Source organism: Amblyomma americanum, chromosome 1 (genome assembly GCF_052857255.1).
Source record: "Amblyomma americanum isolate KBUSLIRL-KWMA chromosome 1, ASM5285725v1, whole genome shotgun sequence".
Lineage (NCBI taxonomy): Eukaryota > Metazoa > Arthropoda > Arachnida > Ixodida > Ixodidae > Amblyomma > Amblyomma americanum.
This window is the reverse complement of record NC_135497.1, coordinates 513,891,536-513,905,530: the sequence shown is the minus strand read 5'-3', so window position 1 is coordinate 513,905,530 and position 13,995 is coordinate 513,891,536. Positions and strand designations below refer to the sequence as shown.

General features: G+C 53.9%; 1 protein-coding gene across 4 annotated transcripts in view; it reads left to right on the top strand.

Annotated features, from left to right (window-relative positions):
• The window catches only part of LOC144116192 (protein zer-1 homolog), a 145,494-nt gene that overhangs the window by 111,345 nt on the left and 20,154 nt on the right, over window positions 1-13,995 (top strand). The window lies entirely within an intron of this gene.

The following is a 13,995-nucleotide window of genomic DNA, read 5'->3' as shown; positions in this document are numbered from 1 at the left end:
GCTGCTCGTCGTGTACGATGGGGTTTAGTCATTTGAGCAGAGAACCTCGGCTCGCCGTGACTCTCTTGTGCAGAGCTTAGTTTCGAATACGGATTACGCGGCCGTCATGTTCGTCAGTACGCGCGTAGCATAGTTTCGGAAGCGGCTTTCACTGGCGGTCATGGGTCGGCGACCTCTGAAGTACAAGAAGGCGCGTGCCTATGGCACCCGTAAGCGAAAATCGCCGTGGGTGAAGAAGTCGTCTGCTTCAATTACTTCTGATGTGCTGCACACTGACGAAGTTACGGGCTCGCAGGCGAGTACTTCGTGCGCGGCTACGACTGTTGGTGGCGCCACTCCAGAGCCGCTGCCGAGCACTTCACATGCGGACGAAACATCGTGTGCGAGCACGGGGGACTCTTCTGAACTTTCTACTTCGCGCTCTGCATCGCCGGAAGCATCAAGCGATGAAGGCACCGCGCGTGTCGCGGGTTCTCTTGGCACTTCACGCGACGACACCACGCCGTCCACGAGCACCGAGCGCACCATTCAGGCGCACCTGGAGCCACGTTTTGTGTCGGAAACATCAAGTGATGAAGGCACCGCGCATGTCGCGGGTCCTCTTGGCACTTCACGCGACGACACCACGCCGTCCACGAGCACCAGGCGCACCATTCAGGCGCACCTGGAGCCACGTTTTGTGTCGGAAACATCAAGCGATGAAGGCACCGCGCATGTCGCGGGTCCTCTTGGCACTTCACGCGACGACACCACGCCGTCCACGAGCACCAGGCGCACCATTCAGGCGCACCTGGAGCCACGTTTTGTGTCGGAAACATCAAGCGATGAAGGCACTGCGCATGTCGCGGGTCCTCTTGGCACTTCACGCGACGACACCACGCCGTCCACGAGCACCAGGCGCACCATTCAGGCACACCTGGAGCCACGTTTTGTGTCGGAAACATCAAGCGATGAAGGCACCGCGCATGTCGCGGGTCCTCTTGGCACTTCACGCGACGACACCACGCCGTCCACGAGCACCAGGCGCACCATTCAGGCGCACCTGGAGCCACGTTTTGTGTCGGAAACATCAAGCGATGAAGGCACCGCGCATGTCGCGGGTCCTCTTGGCACTTCACGCGACGACACCACGCCGTCCACGAGCACCAGGCGCACCATTCAGGCGCACCTGGAGCCACGTTTTGTGTCGGAAACATCAAGTGATGAAGGCACCGCGCATGTCGCGAGTCCTCTTGGCACTTCACGCGACGACACCACGCCGTCCACGAGCACCAGGCGCACCATTCAGGCGCACCTGGAGCCACGTTTTGTGTCGGAAACATCAAGTGATGAAGGCACCGCGCATGTCGCGAGTCCTCTTGGCACTTCACGCGACGACACCACGCCGTCCACGAGCACCGGGCGCACCATTCAGGCGCACCTGGAGCCGCGTTTTGTGTCGGAAACATCAAGTGATGAAGGCACCGCTCATGTCGCGAGTCCTCTTGGCACTTCACGCGACGACGCCACGCCGTCCACGAGCACCAGGCGCACCATTCAGGCGCACCTGGAGCCACGTTTTGTGTCGGAAACATCAAGTGATGAAGGCACCGCGCATGTCGCGAGTCCTCTTGGCACTTCACGCGACGACGCCACGCCGTCCACGAGCACCGGGCGCACCATTCAGGCGCACCTGGAGCCACGTTTTGTGTCGGAAACATCAAGTGATGAAGGCACCGCGCATGTCGCGAGTCCTCTTGGCACTTCACGCGACGACACCACGCCGTCCACGAGCACCGGGCGCACCATTCAGGCGCACCTGGAGCCACGTTTTGTGTCGGAAACATCAAGTGATGAAGGCACCGCGCATGTCGCGGGTCCTCTTGGCACTTCACGCGACGACGCCACGCCGTCCACGAGCACCAGGCGCACCATTCAGGCGCACCTGGAGCCGCGTTTTGTGTCGGAAACATCAAGTGATGAAAGCACCGCGCATGTCGCGAGTCCTCTTGGCACTTCACGCGACGACGCCACGCCGTCCACGAGCACCGGGCGCACCATTCAGGCGCACCTGGAGCCGCGTTTTGTGTCAGAAACATCAAGTGATGAAGGCACCACGCATGTCGCGGGTCCTCTTGGCACTTCACGCGACGATGCCACGCCGTCCACGAGCACCGGGCGCACCATTCAGGTGCACTTGGAGCCGCGTTTTGTGTCGGAAACATCAAGTGATGAAGGCACCGCGCATGTCGCGAGTCCTCTTGGCACTTCACGCGACGACGCCACGCCGTCCACGAGCACCGGGCGCACCATTCAGGCGCACCTGGAGCCGCGTTTTGTGTCGGAAACATCAAGTGATGAAGGCACCGCGCATGTCGCGAGTCCTCTTGGCACTTCACGCGACGACGCCACGCCGTCCACGAGCACCGGGCGCACCATTCAGGCGCACCTGGAGCCGCGTTTTGTGTCGGAAACATCAAGTGATGAAGGCACCGCGCATGCCGCGAGTCCTCTTGGCACTTCACGCGACGACGCCACGCCGTCCACGAGCACCGGGCGCACCATTCAGGCGCACCTGGAGCCACGTTTTGTGTCGGAAACATCAAGTGATGAAGGCACCGCGCATGTCGCGGGTCCTCTTGGCACTTCACGCGACGACGCCACGCCGTCCACGAGCACCAGGCGCACCATTCAGGCGCACCTGGAGCCGCGTTTTGTGTCGGAAACATCAAGTGATGAAAGCACCGCGCATGTCGCGAGTCCTCTTGGCACTTCACGCGACGACGCCACGCCGTCCACGAGCACCGGGCGCACCATTCAGGCGCACCTGGAGCCGCGTTTTGTGTCAGAAACATCAAGTGATGAAGGCACCACGCATGTCGCGGGTCCTCTTGGCACTTCACGCGACGATGCCACGCCGTCCACGAGCACCGGGCGCACCATTCAGGTGCACTTGGAGCCGCGTTTTGTGTCGGAAACATCAAGTGATGAAGGCACCGCGCATGTCGCGAGTCCTCTTGGCACTTCACGCGACGACGCCACGCCGTCCACGAGCACCGGGCGCACCATTCAGGCGCACCTGGAGCCGCGTTTTGTGTCGGAAACATCAAGTGATGAAGGCACCGCGCATGTCGCGAGTCCTCTTGGCACTTCACGCGACGACGCCACGCCGTCCACGAGCACCGGGCGCACCATTCAGGCGCACCTGGAGCCGCGTTTTGTGTCGGAAACATCAAGTGATGAAGGCACCACGCATGTCGCGGGTCCTCTTGGCACTTCACGCGACGACGCCACGCCGTCCACGAGCACCGGGCGCACCATTCAGGCGCACCTGGAGCCGCGTTTTGTGTCGGAAACATCAAGTGATGAAGGCACCGCGCATGCCGCGAGTCCTCTTGGCACTTCACGCGACGCCGGGCGCACCATTCAGGCGCACCTGGAGCCACGTTTTGTGTCGGAAACATCAAGTGATGAAGGCACCGCGCATGTCGCGAGTCCTCTTGGCACTTCACGCGACGACGCCACGCCGTCCACGAGCACCGGGCGCACCATTCAGGCGCACCTGGAGCCGCGTTTTGTGTCGGAAACAAGTGATGAAGGCACCGCGCATGTCGCGAGTCCTCTTGGCACTTCACGCGACGACGCCACGCCGTCCACGAGCACCGGGCGCACCATTCAGGCGCACCTGGAGCCGCGTTTTGTGTCGGAAACATCAAGTGATGAAGGCACTACGCATGTCGCGGGTCCTCTTGGCACTTCACGCGACGACGCCACGCCGTCCACAAGCACCAGGCAAAAAGGGTCGGCCTATTGGTGGGAAAGGTGGCCTCACTCAGGCTTTAATTAAGAAGTTAACAAATTATTATGGCAAGGCCCTGCACGATCACGACAACATTGAGGACATGCAGAAAGCTGTGATGGCAACTTTTTATCACGTAACATCTACCGATGAACGCCCACGTCACAAGCTTTGCCCCCAAGGACCACAGAGTTGGTGCCAACACCAGGCTGCAGAAGCAGAGGGCAAACCTCTGCCCTTCCACAAGTACCAGCTTGCAAGGCATGTCACAGATGCATTGTTGCCTGTTTACCGGCGGCTATCGGATGTCCAGCTCCTCAGCCGTTGTCTGGGGAAAAAAACCCAGAATGCGGCTGAAAGCCTTCATTCAGTAATTTGGTCGCTGCTGCCAAAAGATAAAAACGCATCTTTGACTGCAACAGAGACAGCTCTCAACGAAGCGGTTTGCAAGTTCAATGCAGGGACCCGCTGTGCTTGCACAGTACTGTTCGACACTTGGGCTGCAAACTGGCCAACATGCTCTTCGCAGAGCAGCGGAAAAAGACGCCTTGCGGAAAAGAAAGGCAGCGAAAGCACTTCAATCTCGAGGCAAGGCATCCAAGAAGCCCCGTGTTAAAAAGGACACAAAAGACTACAACCCCGGTGCCTTTTGATGAGTGAAATACAAGGTGCAACTTCGGAAGCCATTTTCTCAAATCTGTTTTTTTTTGTCATTTGCTCTGATTGTTCCGCTGATTTCTTCGCGACCGCTGGGGCTATTTTGATACGGTTTTTTTCGCTGCATTCCTTGAGAAATGTTTCAGGTCGTGACATTCTTGGTTTTCCGGCATCCCGTTTGCTGACTTACTGATTCGACTAGTTGTGCACTGTTTAGGTGACCATTGTAATGTCTGCTCATAAAATATTAAAACTAAAAACTTTTACATTGTAAATAAAAAAATCTTAGAATGTCACGACCTCATCCATTCATTTTGGAATGCAACACACTTTGAAGAAGTCTTCTATCTTATTTTGTAAGTCGCTCAAGCCTGGTACAAGATGAAAAGGAGGAAAATTTTTTAAATAAAAAAGTTGTTGAGATATCTGTTTGAAATTTTTATGGTGATATCACAGAAACATTACCAGTAGCCCTGCCAATTTTTATCAGAATCCGTGAAGAAATAGGAAAGTTGATCCCGAATGCCACGTCCTGCCTTAAAATATGGTTGCGATTTTTAAATGGTTTCAAGAGGCAGCCTAAGTACTATATTAAGTATTAAATGAAACTGCAGTAACGTTTGAATTACATATAATCTGGAAATTGTGAACAAAGCATCTGAAGAAAAGACCGACATATCAAGTTGATTCTCATCAAAGGGATGGGGGAGGTCTCTGAGTCCATGGCTAAAGAGCCACGTCCAGCATATGCACGTCATGCTCACTCTTTCCCGTGATGCAACTTACACAGCATGTTTGTGAATTTGAGGAAACTGTGAAGAAAATTTTGCCGATTTTTACATTTCTAGTAGTAGCCAGCTTTCTCTCAGTCGGTGCAGTGACGACATAGCATCTGTATAGCTGGTTCTCTCATCAGGTGACGCTTTTGAGTTAAGGGTGTGCGACTATTTGAAACCTGGAATAGTTTGCAAATATTTACTACAGTTAAACCTTGATGTAACAAACTTCAACATAACGAAATCCTCGATGTAACGAAGTATTCCAATTTTCATAACTTCGTGTCTATAGAACACCATGTATTTTTAGCCTGAATATAACGAAGTTAATTTTGGCGCACTTTCAATGCAACAAAATTTCATTGCTGGCTGGAAACTAACCTGCAGAAAAATTCTATCACAGGCGAGAGTGGTTGAGTGGAGGGCATGCCGGAGCGTGTATTGGAGCGCGTGCATAATATGGGCACCGCACTGCTCTCACATACAGAGCACATGGTGGACGTAAATCTGACGATCATGGTGGTGAGCAGATGAGCACGCTGCCAGCCACGCCATCTGGGGCAGTATGGGTGAGGCTGGCATGAGCGGGTAAGCAGCCTTGGCAACCTGCCAGGCCTGCCCGCGGCTCTCGCTATCTCGGCCAAAATTGGCGAACCTGCACGAATGTGACACGCTGTTTGTGCTCGAAGGCAGCGTGCATCGTATTTACAGATGCCCAAATCTTGGTAAAAGGACTGGAACGTCAGTGCCATTGGCACACGTGTCAGCTGTGAAGCCTGTCTTGGGCTTCACACCTGACAACCTTGCTTAATTCTTGTAGCGTCCCTCGCGCCATGCTCGGCTCGCAGTCCATGGCATGCGGCGCCGGACAAGGAGGAGGAAGTTGGGCTATGCAGCCACAGCGCGAGCAGCGGAATTAAAAACAGTTCGAACCTCAACACTGTCGGAGCAGGTTCCTCCTCGCCTTAGCTCCGACAGATTTGGTGACCTGGCTTTGGACATGCAATCCCATCATCATACATGGATCCCCTGGCTCTTCCGCCCTTCCTACTGGTCGCGACCCATCCCAGAACGCTCAGCCTCACTGTGCTTCGGTGGCCGCATTCCAGCCAGTCAGCCGCTGCCATTTTGGCCCAATAGTTCCCGCGCCTGGCTCCTGCAGGTTGAGGCACATTTCCAGCTGCGACGTATCACCACCTAGGAGACCAAGTTCCTCCACCTCATGTCGTCCCTGCCTCCTGACGTCGCTGAGGACTTAGTGGACGTCATCAGCTCGCCAGACTCTGCTCGACCCTTCGACACATTGAAGGCGGCTATCATCGACCGCAAGTCAGCGTCCGAGCACAGCCAACTCCAGCAGCTCCTCAGTGCTACAGAGCTTGGTGACAGCCGCCCTTCACAGCTCCTCTGTCTCATGCGCCAGTTTCTAGGAGACCCCGCTGCTCAGCACAATCCACTTCTGCGTCTTCCCCAACACATGGTCCCCATCCTCGCAGCTCCGGGTGCTGTTTCATTAGACAAGCTCGCAGAACTCGCTGACCGTGTGGCGGACTACTCACGGCACCCCAACGTCAGCTCTGTGACCACTCCGCCTCCAACAACTGCCACAGACTCCCAGTTTGCCAGCATCGAATGTTGACTTGATGCTCTTGCCAAGCGGCTCGATGTCCTCGCGCCCTTACCACGCTGTTCGCCGCCGAATTTCCGGTCACGCTGCTGCTCCCCACCTTCTCCACATTCTTCAGAGCCCCAACCATCTGATGCACGGCCTGACACCTTGCCCTCGGCTATTTGCTGGTGCCACCATACCTTCCTTCGGCAGCTCTGCTCGCAAGTGCACCCACCTGTGCTCCTGGTCATTAAACGCTGCGACCGGCCACTGATGGCGGCAAGTGGATGGGCATGCCCCCTATTTTGTTTCGGACAAGGTCACTGGCGCTCGCTTCCTGTTCAACACGGGAGCACAGGTCAGCTTCATAGCAGCCTCTTGGGCAGCTCGCTGTCGCAACAACCAGACCTCCCCACTTCAAGCGATCAACAACTCACCCATTCGCACTTATGGCCAACAGTCCATTACGCTTAACCTGGGATTGCGCCGCACGTTTCGTTGGTTCTTCACTATCGCTGACGTCTCGCAAGTTGTTTTCGGCGCAGACTTCCTCAGCTTCAACCTAGCAGTCGACATGCAAGCTCATCGCCTCATAGACCTCAGCACCCACCTCTTTGTCAACGGCGTACTCTCCACCACTGCTGCGACGGGGCTTTGCGCTTTCGTCCCTGTTTCACCGTATGTGAAAGTTCTTGCTGATTTTCCCAGCCTGACACAGCCGCACACCAGAGAGTCACCAGTGAAGCACTCAATCACCCACCACATTGTGACTTCAGGACCTCTGGTGTTTGCTCGCCCTCGCCGCTTGTCTGGAGAACGCCTCGCTATCACTCGCCGTGAGTTCCAACACATGCTTGAACTCGTCATAGTACGCCCTTCCTCCAGCAACTGGGTATCGCCACTTCACATGGTGCCAAAGAAAGGCCGGGGCGGCTGGAGACCATGTGGAGATTAGCCCGCCCTCAATGCTCACACTTTACCAGACCGCTGTCCACTTCCTCGCATACAGGACTTCACATCCAATCTGGCTGGGTGCACTATCTGCTCTAAAATTGACTCAGTGAAGGCTTATCATCAAATTCCCATTGAGCCCGCTGATATTCCGAAGACGGCCATCACCACACCGTTCAGGCTCTTTGAGTATGTGCGTATGCCTTTTGGCTTACGCAACGCTGCACAGACTTTTCAGCAAACTATCAACAAGGTTACACGACGCCTCGACTTCGTGTTTGCTTAAATCGATGATCTCCTCGTCGCAAGTTCACCTGGTTCTGAGCGCGAAGCTCATCTGCGCGCCCTCTTCCACCGACTTGATTAATATGGGCTCGTCATCAACTCGAACAAGTGCCTCTTTGGCGTAGCTACAATAGAGTTCCTCGGCCACCTTTTCACCCCACAAGGTGTTTGGCCTCTTGAGAGCAAAGTCAAAGCCATTGAAAATTTTCCCGCCCCCAAGTCACTTAACCCATTCGCTTCCGCGGCCGGCGATCCGCCGGCCGCACCGTCTGAGGCCAAAGTCACTTTAGCCGCCGAATCGCCGGCCGCTCAGAGTATGGTTTGTTTTGGGTTTATTCAATAGATGGCAGCACAACACAACCTGTGTAGCGATTGATTCATGTGTTTGCCACCAGATGGACATAGTTGTCCACTGTCTGAGGTCAGTTTTGTTGTTTTTTTCGACAAAAAGTTCGCAATCCCATCTCTTTCCAAACATGGCGTCGCGGAGAAAGCGCGCTTTGACGGCGGAAGAAATTCTCAATTTTGTGTTCGAGAGTGATGATGAGAGTGACAACTGCGATGAAGAGGATGTTGTGTCATATGACGAGAGTGACCGGATTATGGACAGTGACAGCGACAATGAAGACAACTTGTGTTTAGCGCAAGATCCGTGCGACTCTCGGCCACCATCTCCGAAGGCGCGAAAACTAGAAAACTGGCAATGGGAAGCGGATGACACAGTGGAAAAGGTTGTGAAGAACACCTTTTGTGGTCAACAAGGCATCAAACGAGCCATCCAGCTACAAGTAGGTACAAATACCAGTGCTCTGGCAATGTTCAACGCTCTCCTCGGAGACGAGATTTGGAGTACCATCGCATTACACACAAATGCATTTGCATGCGAGAAACAGCGTTTGCATCCCGATCCCAGTTGGCATGAAACAACACCGGATGAAATGAAAGTTTACTTCGCTATGTGTGTGCTGATGAGCCAAGTAAAAAAGAGCAGCATTCAATCTTACTGGTCAACAAGAGCAGTTATAAGCACACCATTTTTTGCTTCGGTGATGTCGAGGCAGCGTTTTTGGGCACTCTCAAAATATCTGCATTTCTGCGACAACTCTCTCCCTCAAAGTGGAGATAAGCTGTGGAAGTTGCGCCCTGTGCTCGACCACGTACTGAAATGCTTTGATACAGCCTGTGATCCCGAGGAGTATCTGGCAGTTGATGAAAGCCTTATGAAGTTTCGTGGTCGGCTGTCCTACGTCCAGTTTAACCCCTCGAAACGGGCAAGATTTGGCCTTAAGTTCTACAAACTGTGCGAGTCTTCGAGCGGCTACTGCCTGAAGTTCTCGATTTACACAGGAAAAAGTGAGAAGACTCCAGTTACTGCTGGATTGTTGTGCAGTGAGGCGGTTGTAATCGACCTTCTAGAAAAACGTCTGCCCGATGGCCACACAGTGTTTATGGACAACTGGTATTCTTCGCCATTGCTATTTCGCCACCTAAAAGAAGCTGGTTCGAATGCTGTACGCACAGTCCGCCTTCAACGAAAGAACATGCCGAAGGATTTCAAGGCGAAGCTGCAAAAATGCGAATGCAAGTCCCTATTTGCGCTAGGCATCATGGCCCTCACTTGGCAGGACAAAAAGCAGGTCACAATGCTGTCAACCTGCCACAGTTCAACTGATCTCACTGATACCGGAAAAAAGGGTCGCAAGAATGGCTTGCCAGCTCTAAAGCCGCAAGTTGTAATCGATTACAACCGAGGCATGGGCGGAGTGGATCGCGAGGACCAACAACTGGCTTCCTTTCCAATTATGCGAAGGTACGCCAAAGGCTACAAAAAAATCTTCTTTTATATTATGGACATCGCTGTTTATAACAGCTACGTCTTATCTGCCAAAGCATCAGGCAAGCGGCTCCACTACACAGACTGGAAAGTGAACCTCGCTGAGGATATCCTCGAAGCTGTTGTTTTGCCCCAGTACCATGGTCGACGTAAACCGCCTGTCGCGGCTACACCAATGCGGCTGCAGGCTTCTGAGTGGGCTCATTTTCCTCGCCATATCCCACCAAACAAAATCAAGCAGAATCCATCAAGGCTATGCTTAGTCTGCAAGACACACGGGAAAAAGTCGGAGAGCCGGTGGGAATGTGAAAAATGTGAAGTTGCACTTCACATGCCTGTGTGCTTCAAAGCTTTCCATACACGCAAGTCATATTAGGCGGGAAGATGCAGCGAGCCCTTCCGAACATAATAAAGTAAATTTTGTGTTTCTACGAGGTGTGCAGCGGAATTTATCGCTTTTTTTAAAGAGCGGCTCGCGCGCCCAGCGCGCGTCGCTATTTCCGCGCGGAATACCAAGCAGGAAACGCCGCGGAGGGCGCGGAAGCCAATGGGTTAATGAGCTCAGAGAATTCTTGGGCCTCCTGAACTTTTATTGCCGCTTTCTCCTGAAGTGCGCCTCTTTCCTGAAGCCTCTCACCAATCTTTTGGGTACCAAAAAACATTGTGCTGCGCCACTTGAGTGGACTGAAGATGCTGCAACTGCATTTGCTGCTGCCAAGAAGGCACTCGCAGACACCACTTTGCTCATCCATCCAGTTCCTGACGCTCCACTGCGCCTTGTCACCGACTCCTCGAGCATTGCCTTCGGCGCAGTTCTCGAGCAGCACGTCTCTACTTGGCAGCCTCTCAGTTTTTTCTCCCAAAAGTTGAAGCCAACCGAGACTAAATACAGCACCTTCTGTCGAGAACTGCTTGCTGTGTACCTCGCCATCAAGCACTTTCGCCACTTCCTGGAGGGCCGGGACTTTCGCGTCATCCCGGACCATAAGCCCTTGACGTTTACCTTCCAAAGGAACCACAGCACCTACACTGCACGCGAAATCTGCCAACTGTGTTTTATCTCCGAGTTTACAGTGGATCTCCGTCACGTCCATGGCCCGGGGAATGCTGCTGCTGATGCGCGTTCTCGTCTTAGCACCATGGCGTCTGAATACCAGTGTACATGAAAGAGCTAGCGGCTCCACAGCGCAGTGATCCAGAGCTGCATCGTCTTCGCTCCTCATCCATCCCTGTCCTTTGCCGAATGTCCACTGCCATTTTCCTCCCAGTTCATTGCGTGCGAGACATCCACTGCCGTCTCACGCCCCTACGTACCTTCGGCTTTCGACCGCATCATTTTTGATAAACTGCACCACATGAGCCACCCTGGTATTCGTGCGACGCAGAAGCTGATCACATCTCGTTTCCTTTGGCCAAGCATCAATGCCGACGTCCGCCACTGGGCGCGAACCTGCCTTCACTGCCAGCGCGTCAAAGTTCACTGGCATACTGCCATGCCTGCCTCTCCTTTTCGGCCGCCTGATGCACGGTTTTCCCACGTTCACGTAGACATTGTTGGACCGCTCCCGTTATCATGTGAGGCCTCTTATCTGCTCACCTGTGTGGATCGTTTCACCCGCTGGCCCGAGGCGTTGCCCACTGCTGACACTACAGCCGAGACCGTTGCTTCGGCCTTCATGGCCAGCTGGGTCTCTCGCTTCGGCTGCCCGTCCGTCGTCACCACCGACCGCAGCCGCCAGTTTCAGTCGGCCCTGTTTACTGCCCTTGCAAATATTCTGGATGTCCGCCACATCCATACGACCACCTACCACCCTTCAGCCAATGGCATGGTGGAATGTCTGCATCAACAACTGACGGCTGCCCTGACCACTTATCAGCCAAGGGAACGCTGGTCTGACCACCTTCCCCTCGTCCTCTTGGGCATTCGCTTGGCACTGAAGGCTGACCTCGGCAGCTCTTCTGCTGAGCTAGTCTACAGTGTTCCCCTGCTTCTCCCGGGGGAATTCTTCTCTCCTTCCTCTCTTCTGTTAATTCATGACGTTTCCACCTACATCGGAGACCTACGCAACACATTTCTCCACATTACTCCTCTCACACCTGCAGCCCGTCACCCTCAATCCGTGTTTGTCAGCCAGGACCTGGCCTCCTGCACCCATGTCTTCATCCGCCGTGACCACGTCCGTCCACCCCTCACACCAGCCTACGATGAACCGTTCCGCGTCCTCCATCGTGCGCAGAGGACCTTCACGTTAGACGTCAACGGCCGTGAAGACGTGGCTGCTGATCACCCTCAAACCAGCCTACATTGCCACTTCTCGGCCCGTAGGACCTACACTCGCTCTCGCTTCGACTGCGCCACCATTGTGCTCAGCTTCCTCCAAGCACATCCCCTGGGCGAATCCTGTGGCGTCGCTCTACGGGGGGGAGCCCTATAGCACCCCTTGCGCCGCACTCGGCTCGCAGGCCATGGCTTGCGGTGCATGACAAGAAGGAGGAAGTTGGGCTGTGCAGCCACAGCATGAGCAGTGCACTTAAAAGCAGTTCGAACCTCAACGCTGTCGGAGCTGGTTAATGGTAGGCTGTACGTAAATCAGTGCACTGACGGCCACCAAGAGCCAACATGCCGTGGCCACTGTGCACCCATGGGTTGGAAAATGGGTTGGTAGTGCAGCACCATGTGGCATGTCACTATGTCGTGCCACGTTGTAGTCAACAGCTGGCTGTGAAACCAAAGGTGCGGAATGCCTTCGCTGCTGTGGTTAGAATCAAGAAACTGCGTGCCTTAGTCCACAGTGGGCAAGAGTAAAGCGTACAACAGGAACATGAGGCTCAAAACCAGCCTGCGCAACCGCATGACGCACAGTGCGGCTTGATTGCTGGGGTGTCTAATGGCGAGGTTTTGTTTTCGCGCCTGCAGTTCGTGGCAGTGTTTGGGCCCTACACGGGACTTGCAGTCAGGCGAAACCTATACGCAAGGGATACGGTTTGTCATAGACACTGCGTTTGGGGCGGCATTCCACAACCGGCACTCTATCTATAGGAGTCGTGAGGAAGTGTGTGGAAAGGGTCATCCCGCTCTTGTTGCATCTCAGGTTGCTGCTTTTGTGAGCTGTCTTGTTACGCCTTGCCCCTCTGACAATCGTCCGCTGGCATCACACCTTCGGTGAGGAGGTATCTGGCCACTTTACAATCCTTCACGACAGCTTTCAGTAAGTGCAGCCGCCGCGGTGGCTGAGTGGTTATGGCGCTCGGCTGCCGGCCCGAAAGACACGGGTTCGATCCCGGCCGCGGCGGTCGAATTTCGATGGAGGCGGAATTCTAGAGGCCCGTGTGCTGTGCGATGTCAGTGCACGCTAAAGAACCCCAGGTGGTCGAAATTTCCGGAGCCCTTCACTACGGCGTCTCTCATAGCCTGAGTCGCTTTGGGACGTTAAACCCCCCTAAACCAAACCAAACCTTTCAGTAAGTGCCTTTTGTCATGCGAGCATTAGGTCAAACTGGGTTACCACTGAATGCAATTTTTATCCAAATATTGTAAAAAGTTAGTATCAGTTGATTACTATTGTACTACATAATTCCCCCTCCCTTATTACGTGCTTGATGGACTTTAGAGGTATTGCAAATTATGCTGATGATGGGTGAAAAAATTTATTTATGATATCTTTGTTTCGTTTCATGGCTGTCTTTTGTGGAAAAGCATTCATCTTTAGTTTGAATCACCTGTACTGGTATTTGAAATTATTTGAAAATATTAGAAAATATTCGATTCTCACCCCAATTTTTATTATTGGCATTTGCTTTGCAACTAAGAATTTGTTTGCGCACCTTTTTTAAAAGCCACTGACATGTGCCAGAATGTGCAGTCTTAAATGCACGCACTCATGTTCAGACATAGCGTAACATCACAGTCCTCTCACTAATGACACAGACCGGCACATGCACGTCCAGTTGCACATAGTGAGCGCTACTGTCACTCACACCATAGCATGCAGGCAAGACCATAGGCGACATGACGTACGCCAGCAGGAATTTGTTTGGTGCATTCACACTCCGGCTTAGTAAGTTTCAGAATCTGTCGCTTCAATCTACTCGCAATTTGAGCAAG